At 35.7% G+C, this 18,062-nt stretch overlaps 1 long non-coding RNA gene and 1 pseudogene across 1 annotated transcript; both read right to left on the bottom strand.

The window, feature by feature from the left end:
• Positions 1 to 3,435: 3,435 nt before the first annotated feature.
• Positions 3,436 to 6,187, bottom strand: LOC104218794 (premnaspirodiene oxygenase-like; annotated as a pseudogene).
• A 1,642-nt stretch (positions 6,188 to 7,829) lies between these two features.
• On the bottom strand, positions 7,830 to 16,722 carry LOC104216096 (uncharacterized). Its single transcript, XR_011402400.1, has 2 exons — positions 16,619 to 16,722; positions 7,830 to 8,035 (listed from the first exon to the last, which is right to left on the bottom strand). It is a non-coding gene; the product is annotated as an uncharacterized lncRNA (long non-coding RNA).
• Between the last annotated feature and the right edge of the window lie 1,340 nt (positions 16,723 to 18,062).

Below are 18,062 nucleotides of genomic sequence, written 5' to 3'. Positions count from 1 at the left end.
TTTGGCACTGGTCTCAGCTATACGTGAGGTGCATCTACTCAGATTAGAACATTTGGAGACTCGAGGTAGATCTGCTGGCGTCCGCAGACCTTGAAGTCTCCTTCCTCTTTCCTCATTTACTGTTCATTTTGTTCGAGACAGTTGTATTTATTTCAGACTCTATTTGTAGAACTTCTAGAAGCTCGTGCACTTGTGACTCTAGATCCGGGTTGTACTTAGATATGTAACTCTAGTTCATTTCCGTTTAATTGGTCTATTTACTTGAACTATTTGAAAATTGTCTTAAGAATTACTCTAACGTTGGCTTGTCTAGTAAGTGAAATGTTAGGCGCTATCGCGATTCCGAAAGTGAAAATTCCGTGCCGTGACATACAATCACATTCTGTGAAAAACCCACGACCTATGAGCTATTGTGGTCTCTGATGAGTCCTCCACTGATTTGGCTATTTGAATCAAAAGCACCATCAATATTAAGCTTGTAAAGAGTTGTAGGCAGTGGCAGCCACTTTATTGATAGTTGGTGTCTTGGAGTTTGAGGGAGTTGTAGTCGGAGCGAGTGATATGAATTCCGATACTTGTAAGATTACTTTATTTATTTATTAGTATAACTAGTTATACTGGTACCGAGTATTTTAAAGTTTCCTTTTCTTATTTGGATTTATTTCAATGAAGAAAACACCAAAAAAACCAAATGAATTACCACATAACATTCCTAGCACACACACGCAGAACACAGACAAAACACACACACACTGAAATCTCACTCCATGACCGCCACATTCAACAAACACTAAAACGGCGCGGGATTCAGTTTTCCTTTTCCATAACCGTAATTCCTCCACCAGCCTTATTTCCCCATTCAAACAGCAATATCCATGCCTCAATTCCACTTTCAAGCATCATTGTCAAAGCATCACCACAGAAACAAATACACAAACACCTTGCCTACACAAAAACCATCGTTCCACCTTACGACTACACTGCCTATCAATCATTGTTGTAAACATGGGTAATAGTATTGTTTACCTCGAAAATACGAGTAACAATTAAACTTTATTTGTAGTTTTAAAAATATGTGATTTAGTTCAATAACAATTCTAATAATCAAGAAATATGAAGTATAGATGAAAGAAATAAGTAAAACCAAACCAGTAGATAAGTCAGTCTCGACCTTGAACTTAGTGACCTCGAGATGAACTAAGAACAATAAAGTAAGAACAATAAAGATAAATGACAATTTCTAATGAAAAATGAGCGAAAAAGTCAAGTAGTATATTCTTTGCCAATGATTAGATGATATGTTTACAAATGATTGGGGTCCCCTTTATATAGGAGGGGACCCTAAATAAGGTACATTTTCATTTACAGTAAAGAATTTTATTGGGACAGCTGTATAACCGCCTGGTACGGATTCGTACAAATCAATTCCGGAATTTACGCCATGATCTTGGGGACGTGGCGAGAATCTTGTTCTTATGTAACAAACTCATAACGGCACTATCTCAGAGTTGGTCATACTTGGCTCCGATGTTCTTTGAACACTTAAGTCTTCGGGCCTCTTATTCTGCCTTCGAACCCGAGCTTAATTTTTATCGAACTTCAGCCCTCGGTGCGACGTCTCGAGCCTGCTAAATCGGAGGTACCTGATTTCGACCGTATACAAGTATCACGCTTTTGGTCATGCCATTTTTTCCAAAAGTCCTCACATCATTAAGAGATCCTTCAGGCTTCGGCTATCAATGTGGAATTTTGTTTGCACACCCTCCAGTTTCCTGCTCTAAAGAAGGTCCATTTCTGCTTTGCTTATTGTTTCCAATCATGCTTTAGTTAACTCCTGTTATTATCTTATTGTTCTGATTTGCTTTTTTGGCTGAATCGCCTCGTTGAAGCTATAGATTGGTAAACAAGACTGAAAATTTGATTTGGGCTTAAGGTGTAGAATAAATGGATAAATGGCCACTTTTTAGACCGCTAGTTAACAAAACTATTTAACTTTAGCCGCATTTTAATGTGAAAATAAAATTTGAATAAAATACCTTTATTTAAAGCATAGAAGAATCTTATTGAAGTTAAATGTTCAAAGTCGAGGAATTCCTGGAGTTTCAAATACGTTAAAATGCGAGATTAAACTGTGACTGCTCAAACTCCATGATTCCTGGAGTTTGAACAGCGGTAGTTCAAATTCCATGAGAAAAGGAAATCCAAGTCCACATAGATGAGAGAGGAGCAATCATCTATTACTTGTGAGGATTGACAAGCAATGCGGACAAGGTCGGTGCCAAGGCCTAGACGATTTGTGCCAAGCAGGGGGAAACTAGCACGCCAGTTACGAGTTCGGCCGAACTCAATAGCTTTGGTCCCAATATCGTGTTTGTCTTTAGAAATTCATTGAATATATATAAATTATTAATTTAGAACCCATCGACTTAAAAAGACTAAAATCCTGAACCCATAAACTTCAAATCCTCAATGTCAATGCATGAGCAAGGCATGCACATGACATGAATGCCAAGGCGTGCTCTGCATGACTGGTTGGCGCCAAAACTGATTGTTTTGCTTCCAAACCACTCTAATAGTTCTTCTCAAAATATTAACACCTGAGGAAATCCTTGATTATGGTTGGGTCCTGAGAATAGCTGCTGTGTTAACAGAGATTACTTTTTGTCTCACAAATTTGTGAACCTCAATCCTACACTTCTGGGTCCACAAAATTGTGAGACAAAAAAGTTACCTCATACAACCAGTGTCAGTTGTATGAGACACAAAATAAAATTTTCCATTAACATAAAGTAGTGTAGTTCTTAATTTTTTGTTATCAGTCCAAGCAAATATTGGTTACTCTCCAAGCCTTGTCGATGGTGATAACTAGGGGTGTACATGGACCGGGTTGGTTTGATTTTTATCAAAACCAAATCAAACCAAACCAACTATATCAGTTTTGGTTCGATTTTGTCGGATTTTTCGGGTTTTCGGGTTTTTTTTTTGTCATATGAATATTATTTCAATCTTACTTTGTTAAAATTATAGATAAAGCTTTGATAAGTGAATATATGTTTAGTAAATATGAAAAAAATTGACAAACATATGATCTATTAAAATATTCTAATGCGAGAATTTTTTTTAGTAACACATGATAGTTATTTTCTTAGTCGTCTAACAATAATTTTTCGTTAATTTACGCTTTCAAGGTTAACACATGAGAGGATCCCAAATATTTCTACATTTTCTAAAGAAAAATCACTATAAAGTCTTAAAAATATAAATAAAATTTATATATTTATATGTCGGTTTGATTCGAATTTTTTTACTCAATACCAAACCTAGTCGGATTTTTTAATCGGTTTGGTTTAACTTTTCGGTTTGGTATGGTTTTCCGGTTCAGTTTAAACACCCCTAGTGATAACTACATTAGTCAACCATTTGAAAAGAAGAATGTGATGGAAATGTTCTTGCGTCGAAAGTACAATGGTGGTGTTTACAAATACAAAAGCAAGTTTTTATTTAAAAATGAATTGATGCCATGACATCACTCTTGACAAGGTTGATAAGGAGTAGCGATCACGTACAGGTTGCTCTTCCTAGCACAAGTTGCTCCAGCCGATTCAGTCAAGTCTAGTTCACTTGGATAGATTCCATTTGGGAGTTTCCAATCAAAGTCATACAATAATTGAGCCAACGGATAATACACATTAGCTAAACCAAATGATATCCCAGGGCAATTCCTTCTTTCACTGCCAAAGGGAAGATATTCAAAATTATTACCAACAAAATCCATAGAGTTGTGCTCAAATCTTTCGGGTTTAAAGCTTTCTGCGTCCTCCCAATATTGGATCTCTTCCAATAGCCCAAACATTAACCATGACTTTTGCTTTCAAAGGAATAGTGTAGCCGTTTATGTCTGTTTCTTCCCTACATTCTCTTGGGAGCAAAAGGGGAAATGGAGGATGGAGTCTGAAAGTTTCTTTAATGACTAACTTTAGGTATTTCAACTCTTCGACGTTATTTTCATCAAAAGTTTCTTTTCCTCTAAAGGCTTTTCTTACCTCTATTTGAGCTTTGGCCAATACACTTGGATTCTTCATCTTTTCTACCATGGCCTAGTCAATTGTTGTTGATGAGGTTTCAGTTCCCGCAGCAAACATGTCCTTTGTTTATAAGCAAGTAATGATGTCAAATTATCTTTTGCATGTTGTTTATTTTGTACAAACTTTTTGACCAATTTCTATTGAAATATTCAAATAACTTACCTAAACTATATTTGTTCTACTACCTTTTGTTTTACACTGGAAGAACTTTTAAATTCTCAAGGCCAAATTTTTTTTGTATCATGATATTATGCTATTATCTCATTATGTTAGAACTGCTGGTGGTTGACAAAATATTTTCATTGAAAAACGTTCAAAATTGTCCTTGTAGAATATGAAATGATTTATATTCGTCCTCCGTTAATAGTTGGGCCATATCTTGTTATCTACGCCTGCTGTTACAAAAGCGCGCTACATATAGCCTCACTGACTAACGGTCAAAGCTTACAAACTAATTAATCTCTAATTCATCTACCTATATTACTAATAACTGTTAATATTAATTTTTATCCCAAACCCTTTAAACTAGCAGAATAGATCCATAATGGATTCTTCACCTTAGCTTCACCCAGTAAATCATATAGTTTGAACTTTTATCAAATAAATCAAATGATCATAAGTTAAGACTTCTTTATCATCTTGAAATAAAGTTGCAGTAAGAATAAAAATAGCAATAAGAAAGAAAGATGGTCTAAACCAAACGAAGAGTTGGAGGAATCGTGCCCTTTTCTATAATGATTCTTCATAGTTGAATGAAAATGAAAATTTTTGAGAGTATTGCAAAGGGAGTTATTTGAGCAGACTTGGTGGTAGGGAAGAAGAAAAGAGTATAAGTATTCGTGGACTTTTAGAAGAAAAAACAATGGGTGTTTTAGGGTCAACTTTTCCGGCGGCCGTGGTGGCAGTGATGACAAAGAAGAAGGTGGTGATGGAGAAGATATAGCAAGATATGACCCCAACTATTATACAATATCATTAGAGAAGTTTAAAGTTAAAAGGAAAGAGCGTAATATAAAATGGAACGGAGTGGAATATAATAATAAGGGTGGAATTGTGCAGTATATAATTGTACTTACAAAAATAATGGCTTTAATGTTGTCGTTGGTGATAGGAAATTGAAGGCCTCCCTCTTTCATAAGTCTTAGCAGGACATCAATTAAACCTTCACCTCCTACTTCACCGGCTGCAATTTTCTTGCGCTCGCTGATGATGTTTTCAAGAATGGCATCTAACCCATGGTGGACATCCATAATTTTACCCTTCATTCCACAGAGCACACGAAGAAATTTCAGTGATGGAAATACATCAGCCACATCAAATCCTTACATTAAGGCTGACACTTTTTTCACTAGTACTATAAGTTCATCTTGCTCCTTGTATACTTTCCCAAATGCCGATCTACATGTCATAGAGCTTGCGAATTGATAAATCCTTTTTGTTGCGTTAACTGTCTCACCAGAAGATGATTGAAGACCTTCATCTTGTCTAATGGAGCTGAATGACTTAACATTTTTGACACTGAGTAACTCTAAGAGACAAATTTTACGCATTTGTCTCCAGTAATCGCCATAGGGGGAAAAGACAATGTCGGTCCCTTTATAACAAACAATCTCAGCAGCAACAAGTAAAGGCCTAGATGCAAAAGCGAGGTCATGAGTTTTTAGTACTTCTTTTGCCATCTCAGCTGAAGTAACAGCAACTAGAGAAACTTCACCTAGTTGAAGGTGCATAATTGGTCCATATTTTTTGGCTAAATCTCTAAGGACACGATGTGGAGATCCACCTAGCAAATGAAGCATGCTTCCAATTAAAGGTAATTTCCATGGACCTGGAGGCAATCTTTTGGTTTGGCTATTGGAATTCTTCCATTTCCTCAATTGAAAGAGGAAAGAAACAAAAAGAAATAGGGAAAAGAAGTTGAAGAACTGCATTTGGGAGGGTTATTTGGTCTGATAGGTTCTGCAAATTAGTGTTGTTGCATATATAAGCTCTTTTATGGGCTTTTTGTTTTGGCAAGAAATGGGATTTGTCTAGTCAAATTAATATGACAGATGCATTTTTTTCAGCAACTTTTGCTTTTTACAATGCGATCCACAGAAATGCTATAGATGAACAAAAATGAGGTAAGCAGCATTATTTTAATAGAATAATTATTTTGGAGCCGAATATGAAGTTTACTTTTTATCGATGAAGATCTTAATAAGACAAAAACATTGTCAACTGCGGCTAGCTGCTAGAATTTTTTATTTAATAAAGAAGACAAACGAACTAATAATTGTAGCAATAATTGACTTTAATATATATTTTTGTTGAACTACAACGTATTCAAAAAGATTGGCTTTGTAGCTCATTGTAGAGTACTCATTAATATAGTGATTATGTGATATCTTTAAATAAAGAAATGATTTATATAAGATAGAATTTTAGTTGATTTTAAAGTAAAAAAATATTACTATATAAAATCAACAGTAGCTTTTTGAAACCCAAAAAATTACTACAATTTTGTATTTTTAAAACCAATCATGGCAGAATCTTCCTCTCTGCTTTATGAAGGCAGTCACGCGCTCTTTTGCTGTGTCTAAAACACGATTTTCGGATTTATCAGTTAGGTCCCCCGATGGGTGATTATTGCTTTGTCACTAAGGAAAAGATAAGCACCAAAGATTTTGATGGGATTTCTTTGCCTTTAATTAAAGTTCATGGGTTCCAGCTCGAGCTCCAAAGAAAAAATATTGCTTTCAAGTGCCAATTATGAATGTTCAATTATTAAATGTTGATTTAATTTAAACCTGAAATTCACTTGCACAATTATTTGACTCAAAGATATCGAAATCTTTTTGAATAAATCAATAAAAGAAAATGAAGGGGTAAATCTTAGCTAAGTATAATAATCTCTAGAACAAAAGACAGATAAGGAGAATACGGATAATAAGAATTCTTTATCTCATCAAGACAAAAAACCTTATACAATAACTCTATCAATCCTTTATGTAAGCAAGTTTACTGCAAGTGTTATGAGTTAGGAAAAGTGCCCGGAGCCCTTACAAGGTTGTTTTACGCTCTATATATAAAGAACGAAACCCTTCTAAGCTCTAAAAGACAAGTTATAGGGAATATTCGAAAGAATATTCTTAATGTCCCCTAATGGGCCTGCACTACTGCAAGGGTCGTACAGTTTTTTGTTCGCCTTAAGGTCGCCCTCTGCAGAATGTCGAGCTACGAGAATCTCGTCGTTCGTCGTACTCATCAACGATCGTAGTTGTTCAAATTTGGACCAATACAACAATCACGAATACGGTATAACTTAAAATGGTACACAATTTTGAATTCATAATCGGGTAAATCAGATAAAGCAGACCATTTCTCCTTTAGTATACCATCTTTGTATGAAGAGATTAGTATTTTTTTAGTCTAAAATTGAAATTGAAAACTAAAAAGGATGAGTAATTGAAAGCACGCGCTTTGGAGTATGAAAATTGAGAGTGATGTAAGTGGTGATGAGGCAGAGAAAAGGCATCCGTTTGAAGAGAAATTTTATTTTGGGTGAAACTCACCCAACAATAGTTGTATCAACATACCCAAACGAAGGCCACAACAAATTTATATTCAAGCAAAGAAAAATGGCATTCTATCCAAACGTAATATTCCATATACATTTTGTATCTATCTGTCTTCTTCTTGTTTTTATTTTAATTATTATCATAGTTTATATCTTTCTAAATTCATCTTTAGTTGCCAAAGCTTAAAAACTGAACCTTTAGAAGTTATTCATCGATATATAGAATTGTGCTCACAAAATACTCTTCTTGTCAATATCAGTGTGAAATACAAAATTGTGCTCACAAAATACTCTTCTTATCAATATAAAATTTATGTCTTCTTGTTAACAAATACAAATTTGTGCCCACTGACATTGAGACTTTTGCATTTGATCCATTTTGCTACCATACCTGCAAGAAAAATTATCAATACAAAAATATTGTTTACTATAAATTTAAAATAAGATCAATATGAACTTTTATTATCACTGTAATCTTTTAGTGCTAAAATGATATGGTGGGCCAAATTTGCACAAAAGATTTCATTCACAACTATAGTGATAAAGAATAGTGCCTAAGAATAGACTAAATTATATCATTGTAATATTTTAGTGATAAAGAATAGACAACAATGAAAAAAATCTTTTGTTTGGTTTTTTCAAACATTTTTGAAGGCAATGGGAGGAAAAGCACCAAGAATAATTTTTACCGATCAAGCTCATGCCATAGCGTTTGCCATTAAAGAAGCTTTTCCTGATACATGTCATCGATTATGTGAATGGCATATTGATAGAAATGCTCAAAAGAACATACCATATCTTTACTGGAAATCGGGATTCAAAGAATATTTTGATAAACTTCTGTGGAGGTGCACGTCAGAGATAGAATTTGAGTTAATATAGCAGAAAATGATAAGTGATTGGAATTGTGGGAGTAATGTGAGCGTTACTGTGTTAAAACAAAAATCAGAAAACTGTTAGAAGAATAAAGAAATGTATAAAATAGTAAAGAATCAGAAATATTCTGAGTCCACAATTTTCTTGTGCGTCCTTAAGGAATTTTAACCCCCTCACACGTTGCCAAGGTAATGGATTAAATCCTCCCAGGATAAAACGGAATAAACCTTCCTGCAACAGTGGCAATACAAACTGCAGGATACCAACGAACTCAAAGAACGGAGCAAAATCACACTTACGAATTTGAGAGAGAGAGACTGCAAATTAGGATGCAGTATATTTAGAAAGAAAGAAGTTCTAGAGTATTTTTTGTATATTGAAGATGCAGCATTGCCTCAGAATTTATAGGCAAATATCAGAAGAGGTGTCTGAAAAGGTGCCTTTTCAGAAAATACGCGGCCTTCTACCGCGATCGCGGCCAGAGAGCCTCTCTGAATCTGACTGCCGCGATTCTACCGCGGCCAGCGAGGCCCTCTGAACATTCAGCAGTGTTCTGGCGTATTTTCAGTGGTGATTTGGCATTTAATTAATTATTAAATAAATTTTGTCCAAAAATAATCTTATCGATCGATCATTTGACAAATCCAAATCCAAATCCAAATCCAAAGCCGAAGCCGAGCCGAGCGAGCGACGACGACGACGCGAGGGTTCCTTCTCTTCAACTCCTTTTAAGAGTTCTAGCGTATTTTCGGTGGTGATTTGGCATTTAATTAATTATTAAATAAATTTTGTCCAAAAATAATCTTATCGATCGATCATTTTCCAAATCCAAATCCAAAGCCAAAGCCAAAGCCGAGCCGAGCGAGCGACTACGACGGCGCGAGGGTTCCTTCTCTTCAACTCCTTTTAAGAGCTTTAAGAAGTGAATCTATATATAAGCACACAAATGTGATTGTTCCTTACCAATGAGGGACAAAGTGCAAGACAAAAGTTCACTTCTTCAAATTTTCATTTTCCCTCCATTTTATTTCCCTCCATTTCCAATTCACACTTCTTCTACTTTAAAGCCCAATGGCTTAAAGTCCAACAATCCCCCACATGAATGGGAATGGCTGTATCAAGAAAGATCATAGATGAAAGCTATGTGATTTTGCAAGTAAGGATTAATTGCATCTGGATAAGTAGGTTTCCCTTTGAACTTTCCGTAGTGAACATATGTCGGATATACTCGGTCAATCGGTAGATTTGATATCTTTGAACCGTCGAACTTTTAGTGTATACCTAGACAGCCATATGTCACACAACCAACCCTTAACCGTCTTTTGGCTCTCATTGTTGTGTTCGTTTTAGCCATAAACACCGCCTGGTTTCATAAGTGCGTAGAGAATTGGCCTTACAGAATTCTCATTGAAGCGGCTTCCACTTCACACTTACATAGGTGATTCCTAAATGTGTAATCCTTTAGATTGACACTATTTGATAAATACCTCATCAAACTTAGGTAATCATTAAAGAACGTGTAAAGTTCTATCCTTGTTACTGAACATTGTCTTCATCACGAGAATGGACCAAAGTTTTTATTTTTACAATGTTGAACCGGTCAATCATAACTTTGTTTGAGCTCCTTGAACCTAGATCTCGGAACAACCAAAATTCTAGGTAGAGTTACCGCCATGTTGACTTGTCCTCGGCCATAGTCCCATTCCCTTAGATGATTTCTCAACTCTCCCTCTAGTTAAGCCTTTTGTAAGTGGATCCGCAACATTATCCTTTGATCTTACATAATCAATAGTGATAATTCCACTAGAAAGTAGTTGTCTAACGGTAATATGTCTTCATCATATATGACGAGACTTTCCGTTATACATAACGCTCCCTGCCCTTCCTATTGCAGCCTCACTATCGCAATGTATGCAAATAGGAGCCACTGTTTTTGGCCAGAACGAAATGTCTTCTAAAACATTCCGAAGCCATTCAGCTTCTTCACCGGCTTTATACAATGCTATAAACTCTGATTCCATTGTAGAGCGAGAGATACATGTCTATTTGGAAGACTTCCAAGATACTGCTCCTCCACCAACAGTAAACATATATCCACTTGTGGACTTTGTTTCTGATGAGCCGGTTATCCAATTAGCATCACTATATCCTTCAATAACTGCAAAATATTTATTGTAGTGCAAAGAGTAGTCTTGGGTATACTCCAAATATCCCAGAACTCGTTTCATAGCCACCCAGTGATGCTTGTTGGGATTACTTGTGAATCGACTAAGTTTACTTATTGCACAAGCTATATCAGGTCGGGTACAGTTCATGATGTACATTAGACTTCCCAACACACGAGCATACTCCAATTGAAACGTATTTTTGCCTTTATTCTTCATAAGGTGATGGTTTAAGTCAATTGGAGTCCTAGCACTTATAAATTCCAAGTGTTTGAATTTTTCAAGTACCATTTTCACGTAATGTGATTGAGACAAAGCTAGACCTTGAGGAGTCCTCTGGATTTTAATTCCTAGAATTACATCGGCAACTCCTAAGTCTTTCATATCAAACTTACTAGCAAGCATACGCTTAGTAGCTTGAATGTCGGCAATGTCTTTGCTCATTATTAGCATATCATCAACATATAAGCAAATAATGACTATATGATTTGGAACGTTCTTAATGTAAACACATTTATCACATTCATTAATCTTAAAAACATTTGACAACATTGTTTGGTCAAATTTCGCATGTCATTGCTTGGGTGCTTGTTTTAGTCCATAAAGGGACTTGACAAGTCTACACACCTTCTTTTCTTTTTCCGGAACCACAAACCCTTCAGGTTGGTTCATGTAAATTTCTTCCTCAAGATCACCATTTAAGAATGTCGTTTTTACATCCATTTGATGGATTTGAAGACCATACAAAGCGGCTAACGCTATTAGCATCCGAATGGATGTAATTCTTGTTACCGGCGAGTATGTGTCAAAATAGTCAAGACATTCTCGTTGTCTGAATCCTTTGACAACAAGTCTTGCCTTGTATTTGTCAATAGTATCATCGTCCTTCATTTTCTTCTTGAAAATCCATTTAGAACCCAACGTTTTGTTACCTGGAGGAAGATCAACCAATTCCCAGGTATGGTTGCTCAATATGGATTCTATTTCACTATTGACAGCTTCTTTCCAATATTGTGCTTCTGAGGAAGACATTGCTTCCTTGAAGGTACGAGGCTCATTTTCTAACAGAAAAGTCAGAAAATCTGGACCGAATGAAGTAGATATCCTTTGACGTTTACTTCTTCTTGGATTTTCTTCATTAGGCATACCATCTGTTATTTCCTCCCGAGGTCGTTTTGACTTTTGGCAGGTCACTTCACTTTCCTTTTTATACGGATAAATAGTTTCAAAGAATTCAGCATTATCTGATTCTATTATCGTATTAATGTGAATCTCAGGATTTTCTGATTTATGAACCAGAAAACGATATGCCTTGCTATTGGTTACATATCCAATAAACACACAATCAACCGTTTTTGGACCTATCTTAACCCTTTTAGGTTTAGGAACTTGTACCTTAGCTAAACACCCCCACACTTTGAAGTATTTCAAGCTAGGCTTCCTTCCTTTCCACTTTTCATAAGGAATGGACTGTGTTTTACTATGAGGTACACGATTGATTATCCGGTTAGCTGTAAGTATAGCTTCCCCCCACAAGTTCGGTGGTAAGCCAGAACTTATTAGCAATGCATTCATCATCTCCTTCAATGTTCGATTCTTCCTCTCCGCAATTCCATTAGATTGTGGAGAGTAAGGGCAGTTGTTTGGTGAATAATGCCATTTTCCAAACAAATTTCTTCAAAAGGAGATTCATATTCGCCACCCCTATCACTTCTTATCATTTTAATCTTTTTGTTTAGTTGCGTTTCAACTTCACTCTTGTATTGCTTGAAAGCATCAATTGCCTCATCTTTACTATTAAGTAAATAAACATAGCAGTATCTCGTGCTATCGTCAATAAAAGTAATAAAATACTTTTTCCCACCGCGAGATGGTGTTGACTTCATGTCGCAAATATCTGTGTGAATTAAGTCTAAAGGACTTGAATTCCTTTCAACGGACTTATAAGGATGCTTAACATACTTTGATTCCACACATATTTGACATTTGGAATTAATGCAATCAAATTTTGGCAATACTTCTAGATTTATCATCTTCCGCAATGTTTTGAAGTTTACGTGACCTAAACGCGAATGCCATAAAGTGTTTGACTCAAGTAAGTAAGAAGAAACATTCACTTTATTGATAGGAACTGCTATTACATTTAGCTTAAAAAGGCCCTCATTTAGGTAACCTTTTCCTACATATACATCGTTCTTACTAAGTACAACACTATTAGAAACAAAAATACATTTGAATCCATTCTTGACAAGAAGTGAAGTAGACACAAGATTCTTGCGAAATTCTGGAACATGGAGGACTTGATTTAGAGTCACTATTTTTCCCAACGTCATCTTCAACGCAATCATGCCAACTCCTTCAATTTTGGCCATAGATGAATTTCCCATGAAGATTGTCTCGTTGGGTCCTGCGGGGGCATAAGAAGAAAATAACTCCTTGTTAGCACAAACATGGCGGGTGGCTCCAAAATCTATCCACCATTCTTTTGGATTTCCTACCAAATTGCATTCAGACAACATGGCACATAAGTCCTCCATTTCATCTTCAACCATGTTAGCTTGATTCTTTTTCTTCTTATCATTCTTGGGCGCACGACAATCCACGGCCTTATGCCCAGATCTTCCACAGTTGTGGCAATTACCCTAGAACTTTTTCTTGCTTGGGTAATTCTTTGGTCCGGAAGCCTTCTTCCTCTTCTTATTTTGTGGCGCCTCCTCAACAACGTTTGCCCCCATTATTGTCGAGTTTCCACGTGACTTCTTTTCAGCATTTTTGTTGTCTTCTTCTATCCTCAGACGAACAATCAAGTCTTCTAGTGTCATCTCCTTCCGCTTGTGTTTAAGATAGTTCTTAAAATCCTTCCACAACGGAGGTAACTTTTCAATGAAAGCAGCGACTTGAAAGGCCTCATTTATGACCATACCTTCAATAACAAATTCATAATTAATAATAAGATAAATCTTATTAATAAAATTATTGATTCGGGTCATACCTTCAGCAAGGAGGTCATGCACAATGACTTGTAATTCTTGGACTTGAGTTATGACTGACCTAGTGTCAATCATCTTGAAATCCAAAAACCTTGCAGCCACGAACTTCTTAAGTCCGGCATCCTCAGTCTTGTACTTCTTCTCAAGTGCATTCCATAACGCTTTTGAAGTTTCCATGACACTATAGACATTGTACAAGCCATCTTCCAAACAACTCAATATGTAGTTTTTGCACAAGAAATTAGAATGTTTCCATGCTTCAGTTACAACAAGTCATTCATCATCCGGAGTATTTTCAGCCATGACCGGAGGATCCTCCTTGATGAAACGTTGCAAACTCAACGTAGTAAGATAGAAGAGCATCTTTATTTGCCAATGTTTGAAGTCAATACCGGAAAACTTTCCGGGTTTTTCTGCCGGTGCCATAGCATGAGCAGGAGTAGAACGACTTGACGAGGCAGCAACACTCGTAACAGTAGCAACCATTCCCGCAACACTTCCATTAATTTGGGTTTCATTCGTCATATTTCTGTAAAGTTGAAAACAATACAGAACTTGTTAAATCAGTGAAGTTTTTGATATCTTCAAACTGAATACCAAACCAACCATACAACACGTAACAATGGTGAAGTTTTATATACTTCAAACCTGTACGTTTATTATTCCGGCAAAGTTGTTATGTACTTTAAACCGGACAGAAACAATTATAGGAGTAGAAAGCAACAAGGCTTTAGTCTCCAACAAAGTATATAGAAAACAATTTAATAATCAACACAGAAACGTTAGTAATTAAAATTCCTTAAGCTTGTGAGTGTTACTGTGTTAAAACAAAAATCAAAAAATTGTTAGAAGAATAAAGAAATGTATAAAATAGAAAAGAATCAGAAATATTCCGAGTCCACAATTTTCTTGTGCGTCCTTAAGGAATTTTAACCCCCTCACACGTTGCCAAGGTAATGGATTAAATCCTCCCAGGATAAAACGGAATAAACCTTCCTGCAACAGTGGCAATACAAACTGCAGGATACCAACGAACTCAAAGAACGGAGCAAAATGACACTTACGAATTTGAGAGAGAGAGACTGCGAATTAGGATGCAGTATATTCAGAAAGAAAGAAGTTCTAGAGTGTTTTTTGTATATTGAAGATGCAACATTGCCTCAGAATTTATAGGCAAATATCAGAAGAGGTGTCTGGAAATCCAAATCCGAATCCGAAGCCGAAGCCGAGCCGAGTGAGCGACAACGACGACGGCGCGAGGGTTAATTCTCTTCAACTCCTTTTAAGAGCTTTAAGAAGTTAATCTACATATAAGCACACAAATGTGATTGTTTCTCACCAATGAGGGACAAAGTGCAAGACAAAAGTTCACTTCTTCAAATTTTCATTTTCCCTCCATTTTATTTCCCTCCATTTCCAATTTACACTTCTTCTACTTTAAATCCCAATGGCTTAAAGTCCAACAAGTAACACTTGGCTTCAGAAGCTATATGACTTGAGGGCGAAGTGGTGTCCCGCATTCAGTCGTTTTTTTTTCTCTGCAGGTATCAGATCAACTCAAAGAAGTGAGAGCACGAATAGGGTCTTTACAGAAATGGAATGCAAGACAATGAGTATAACTGAATTTGTAAAGCACTATGAGCAACGAGCAACTGAAATGCGTGATATTGAGGCAACTGAGGATTACAAGTGTCGAGGAAAACCTAAACTTTCCATAGAAGATTGTGGGATCTTAAAGCATGCTGCTAGTGTTTACACCAGAAGAATTTTTTCCAGATTTCAACATGAATTTTTGCAAGGGACAACCAAAAAAGTTGTCAATGTTGATACTAATGGGACTTGTAGTAAGTTTACAGTTTTAAAGGGTGAAAGTGGGCAAACTGAAGTCGTCCAGTTCAATTCTATGGACAAATCCATTATTTGTAGTTGCCAGATGTTTGAATCCATGGGTTGGCTATGTTGTCATGCACTAAGAGTTTTGTTCTTTGACTTGAACTTTTCTTGTATCCCGGAGCAATACATTTTGAAAAGATGGACTAAGAATGTTAAACATAGTAATGTATTTGAGGAGTACATTAATAAGAAGGAACCGTTAAAATCCTCTATGGCAATTCGCTTAAATGGTTTAATGAAGGAGTCATTTGTAGGTATGACTTTAACAACAAATGATGTCAACTTGAGGAAATTGCTAGAAAATATTTGTATCAAGCAAAGGTTGAGATAACTAAGCTCCAAAGTGCGTTATATGTAGATGGTCGTGATAAAGATCGGCATAAGTTTATTTCAACTACTGATTCTCTGCTAGGTGGTATGGATCATATTCTGGATCCAATAAAGAAAAAAAGAAAGCAAAAGGTATATGGGAGATTAAAGTCAATTACTGATCAAAGAAGGAGAAAGACATCTCAAAAGGCATCAAAAGCTAAAGTAGGACTACCACATGCGTCCACGGGATTACGTTTTGAGGTTTAATCTCTATACATGTCATGTTAAATATTTTTTGTTAATGGTTTTTGCACCTTTCTGTCACCTAATAATTTTAATATGTATTTTCCTTCCAATTTCAAATATGCAGCTATATGAAAATTCAAATAGTACTTTCACCCAATTGTTGACTCAAGAATCAAGCTTGCAGACAACATGTTGCAGCCAACACCCAGCTCAAACAATAACCAGTGTCGGCATCAATTGAAGCATAATAGGACGCTCTATTTTGTATGAATATATTTGAATCTGCTTTTGTACTCTTCCTAGGGGTGTTATTAAACAATTTACTGTAGGATATTACACTAATATGACAAGTGAATTTTGTATTTTGGTACTACTAATTTCAAGTGTAGAAGAGCTTCAACATCTAGAATCTATAATTATGAGGTATCCGAATATAATTTATTTTTGTGAGCAATATATAAAGAAGCCATAAGAGATTGAGAAAGAATTTACCTTAAAAATCCATGGATAAACGGAAGTAGCAGAAGATCTTTAGAATTGAGCTAAAATTTGACCGAACAGGATTAAAATTTGTTCTGGGTATTGGTTCAGTTGATAAGAACGAGAAGGAGAAGTCTTCAGTTCATTTAAGATTATGTTTGTGGTTTTGCGTGGGACCCACAGTCCACTTTACTTTATTTTTATTTTATTTAATCTTTTCAGTTAGCCCACATTCACTTAACTCATTTTTTCTTATTTAAATCAATCCAATATTAGTGAATAGACCCCACAAATATACTTATCAAAAAATAGAGAAGGCTTCATACAAGCATTGTTGGGCCAGTCTCACCCAAAATAAAATTTCTCCCGTTTGAAGGTGGAGACTGAGAGGAGGTGACAATCACGTGTCAGCCGGGCTAACATCAAAATGTGTGTGTCTGTCCAGGCTGCAATCAACAGTTGTATGACTACACTTGCTAAAGTGAAAACCGACATCTCCCAGATTTGTCGTACCACCCGAGGAACACTTCTATAAACTTGAGGGGAAGTTGGTGGTCCAATTCATAAGCTCAATGTGGAGCAAAAGTGATAATATTGGTACAGTATTTAGGGGTTTTATGGGATACGTGAATTCATGCTCCCCTTCCTAAATTATATATAATAATATTATATTCTTTAAAAAAATATTTAAATATATGTATATACACTCATGCTCAAAATATTATATAATGTGATGATTATTGGGTGTACCTCTCTAAGTGAGGTTGTTAGTTCAAATTTTATGTCAATCTTATTATTTTTTCCTTATTTTTTAGAACTAGACGCCCACGGATGATGTGCGTGTGCGGCATCACTTTTTACGTGTTAATTAAATACTTTTTTCTAAATCCTATTCTTCTTTTGTCACTTTAGAATCTTATATGATTAAACAAAATGTGTTTGTTAAAATTAGTAACAGTGTATGATGTAATATATAGTCAATGGATTCAACTGATCCCAATATTTTCTATATGAAAAATTGATATAGATGTAAGAAAATTACTATTTAAAAAAAATAAAAATTGAACTTATAATTCTAAAAGTTTAATGGGGGGCAATAGTAAGAAGTAAAAGTTGAATTTATATTCTTTTTCTTAATAGTGCGCCATCCTTCCATAATCCTAGATCCGTCTCTGCATATCGTGCGACGTTAAATGCAACACTTCATACTAGGCAAACCACATTTCTTTATGTTTTTAATTCAATTTTGTGGTTTTAATTTGTAGATATAGTTATTTGTCATATTTAGTTATTATACCAATTTTCACATCATTTGGAATTGAATTAAACATGTTGAGGGGATCCTGCGACTTGCAAAACAGTGCTGAAATAATGTTTAGTATCTAGTGCAGCATATTCCCGTGATCGCGGCATTACAAACTTTTTCGTTTTTGGTGAAATGGATATGTTAATATAG

Source organism: Nicotiana sylvestris, chromosome 9 (genome assembly GCF_000393655.2).
Source record: "Nicotiana sylvestris chromosome 9, ASM39365v2, whole genome shotgun sequence".
In the NCBI taxonomy this organism is placed as follows: Eukaryota; Viridiplantae; Streptophyta; class Magnoliopsida; order Solanales; family Solanaceae; genus Nicotiana; species Nicotiana sylvestris.
The sequence above is the reverse complement of the archived record's forward strand: the minus strand, read 5'-3'. Positions and strand labels throughout refer to the sequence as shown.